Here is a 3,880-nt window from a genome sequence, read left to right as displayed (position 1 = left end):
GTCTCCTGTAACAGGTCATTTTCCCTGTGGACACTGCATTTATTTCCAATTCACCAGCAGAAGCACGGAGGACGACCTGGGCTTACGTTCACCTTGGAAAGAGAATAAACACACCAACTGTAGTTACGCAATGGTGATTTATGCCATTTGGTGTTCGTGCTCCAAAATATACATTGGAAAAACTGACAGAAAAATTAAACTTAGAATTGAGGAACATAAAAGCTGTCTAAAAAACAGAACCAACAATGCCCCTATGGTGGACCTGTGGGTAGAAAACATGCATACACCTGATGATTTCAAGTGGACAGTTCTGTACAAAGTATTTCCCAATATGGATACTTACAGAGACAAAAGTACATTATTGCGCAAAAAAAGACATCTTTTTTTTTTACTAAAAGTGCAATTTCTGGCCTCAATCAAAAAATTGACTGGCTTCACGTGTAAACAGCAAACTAATGTTATATGCTCATGGCCAGCTAACATTGGGTCAGCTTATGACCATTGCTTTTCTAACAATATAAGGTTCAACCATCTGCTTATAAATCTCACCATCTAGTAATCCACAGGTCTATACACGGATTACTAGACATAAAACATGTTTGTCTTGTTGCACGCGTCAAGTATGGCTCGTATTACAGACGATTCAGACTTTATATGTTTACTGCCATGCCTAGCAATAGGGGGATTTTCCCTGTCCCTTTTTTTGTCTCTTGTCTCTTTTTTCTAAATGATTGGATCATCTATGTTGACGAATATATCTCCCGTTGTCCCACTTCGAGTGGGAGTGGTTAGTGTTCTCTCAGTACCATGACGATGCACACGTAGTACATCACCCCAACCAATGGAGAACTACGCCGGCCGACGTACAACTCAGTATTTCAGGCGACTTCATAGGTCATATGACCATATACTTCGGGATCCAAATGTGTCAGGATCCAGTCCGCGTCAGGCAGTGAATGCACCTAGGGTAAGCTACTTTTCCGGCCGCCGGCATGCTTGTCATGCTCGCATGGAACTAGCTATGGCTAACAGGAATTAGACCTGTGGCGTGGATACTTTGCTCCCCCACCTTTCTGAAAATCATACTCTATTTCTTTCTCAGTACACCGTTATGCTGAGCTGTATAGCACTTTGGGATAACAGCCACTGCACAACGTACTTTGCCCGTTGGCAGTTCACAGCGACGCCACTGCCCAGCAACTACTCCAGGCAGCTGTGTTAAAACCCATCGTTAGAAGCTTTGAATGGGAGATTTGCAAATATGATACAAGGTAAACAGAATGTGATGTTTATAACGGACGTAGGCTTGCATTTGTCTAACTTCACCCGCTCTACCTAATTAGGAAATCCTGCGCAGTCCCCTAATTGGTTTTTCCATGTGCTTCTCAACAGAATTCTCCCTATACAAACTGAGGGTTCCCCCCTGTTGCACACCACTTCCTCTTTTTGATGGCCTGTTGCATGACAGAAGGCTGGACTTTGTCCCTCTACTTTTTATCAGAACATTGTCCTGAAAACTTTGGGACTCATTACACGGATGGTGGTAGGGATTTACCGGTACCGGTAAATCCCTACCGCCTTACTACGAGGTCCCTTTGCAGGTTGGGGGATTTAACGCCTGCATTTTGCAGGCGTTAAAATCTAACCCGCTAAGGGACCTCAGAGCTATTTACGGCACCCCAAAATTGTGGTGCCGTAATTAGGGCCTTCCCCATTCCCTTAGAGCCCTATGGGGCAGGAATGGGGAAGGGCAATGGCTGAAGGGCGATTTACCGCCCCTCCAACCTTGGAATGGGGCGGTAAATCCCCTTTCCGCCAAGGCGGTGCCGGTATTTTACCGGCATGAGCCATGGCGCTAATAGCGCCATGGCTCACCGCCTACCGGATAATGAGGCCCTTTGTCTGAAAAGCTTATGGTAAGCACTGTTTCTCAGCCATCAGGACGTAGCACTTTAGTGTAATTTTCAGACCACCTGTTGTGGTTAATGACCAGTCATAGGGGGTTGTTACGAGTTTGGAGGTAGCCATGGTGCTATTAGCGCCATGGCTGCCTGCAAACCCGGGTCTGGGTCCGGTGTCACTGAATGGGGACTTACTGCGACATTCTGACCTATGCGGACCCGGTAAGTCCCCATTCAGTAAACCATTCCCCATTCCCATTCGAGCCCCCATAGGGCTCAATAGGTATGGTGACGGCGCTAATAACGGGCCCGCAAATTGCGGGCCCGTTATTAGCTCCAAGGTCCCTTAACTGGTCCCGCAAAGAACGGCTGGTCAGATAAACCGTTCCTGCTGGGACCTGCTAAGGGACCACGGAATATGGCGTTAGAGGCTTAACGGCCTGCCATCCTTAACGGTGCTGTTAAGCCCCTACCGCCATACTCGTAATGACCCCCATAGTGTGCAATTCCAGTTTGGCTTTGCTTTCCCTTCTCATTTGCTCTCCACTAGTGCATGCCCAATAGGCAATTTGGTTGCCCTCTTTGGCACTACCGTGACTGAATACCAGTTCAGGAGTACATATTGTTTATTGTTGGACATATGTTTAAAAGACAAATGAACAGTGACCCCATTGTCTTCTCTATTGCAGGTGATACGCTGTGTTACCAGTTGTGTCGCGTTTTGGACACACCTTCTACCCTTCATTCACGTGAAAGGTTTATGAAGTGTTTTCTAAGCACTTTTCGAGTGCCCTATGTAATTTAGACTGTTTTCCCAATAGTTGGGATACATTCTGGATGGTATTGTTGTTTTGCATATTGCTTACTACAGTGCACATTATTTGCCCCAGACAGTCCCTGACGAATTTCCTTATGCACTTTATGTTATGGAAAGAAACATGTTGGATGTATTTGTTGATAGTATGTGGATGAATGAGTGATGGTGAGAATGAATGGAGTGTTGGATGTAGTTTAATTGCGTATTTGCACAGCACATGACACTTTTTTTTACACCACTGCCATTATAGGGCAGATGATTACAAGCCCATAATCTAACCAAATTGCTGTCTGATACAAATTTGCACTGCTTTATTTGTTTTGAGTAATTATCTCAATTGGATGGCTTCACTTTGTGTTTTCATCATATTTGTATTTTTACTTCAAAATCTACCTAAATCTTTTTTATCATTGTGACTATTGTGTGGTGCTATTTTGCATATGAATAAAATTGTTTATTTTTTGTTATATTTGACTTGCTTCATAATTTAATGCACTAGAAGCATATTCTCCTGTGCTTGTTGCCCCTCTAACCTTTTTGTGTCTGTATCTAAAAGTGACATACCTAAATGAGGGTTGGTTAGAAGTGGGTATTTCAAACCCTCAACCCCTTGTTGTGTTTTTTTGTTAGAGGGGGATTCCACCTGGAGGACAGAGGAAACCTAAGCCTGGTAGAATGATTTCTTCTTTTAGGAGGAAAGGATAAATGGGTGCCTGATTGTTTTCCCAAAGCACATCCCTTTATCAAGACACCGAGGAGCTTCCTACTGGAATCAAGTAGATGAAAACGTACAGCCAACACCAAAAGCACCAACCACACTCTTACCTTTGGCTGTCTCTAGTGATACTACACTAGCTAACCCTACGATCAATGGTCTTGTGACGATGTGCTGTCCCCTTACATCGCTGTGGCAGGACCTGCCTGTTTTATTGGTAGGCAGTATGGTGATCCTTCGTACCTCCCCAATGGGAATTCATTTAGCAGGTATCTACAGCAAATCTGTGTGCACCACTGTGGTTGTGCTCCTTTTCTCTAAGAAAGTGGAAGATATCAGGGTGCACCACAGGGTGTGGCCCTAGAAGTGGGAGGGGTTACCAGCAGAGTGTAGCAGGGGTTAGGTCTAAAGAAAAAAACATCTTTCTAGGGCGAGGAGAGAAATCTC

General features: G+C 44.5%; 1 long non-coding RNA gene across 1 annotated transcript; it reads left to right on the top strand.

Moving 5' to 3' along the window:
• Positions 1-890: 890 nt before the first annotated feature.
• On the top strand, positions 891-3,185 carry LOC138522066 (uncharacterized). Its single transcript, XR_011283229.1, has 3 exons — positions 891-967; positions 1,103-1,271; positions 2,591-3,185. It is a non-coding gene; the product is annotated as an uncharacterized lncRNA (long non-coding RNA).
• The last annotated feature ends 695 nt before the right edge of the window (positions 3,186-3,880 follow it).

Source organism: Ambystoma mexicanum, chromosome 1q (assembly GCF_040938575.1).
Source record: "Ambystoma mexicanum isolate Mex_15411 chromosome 1q, UKY_AmexF1_1, whole genome shotgun sequence".
NCBI lineage: Eukaryota > Metazoa > Chordata > Amphibia > Caudata > Ambystomatidae > Ambystoma > Ambystoma mexicanum.
Note: the sequence above shows the minus strand (reverse complement) of the source record. Positions and strands in the feature narration are given on the sequence as shown.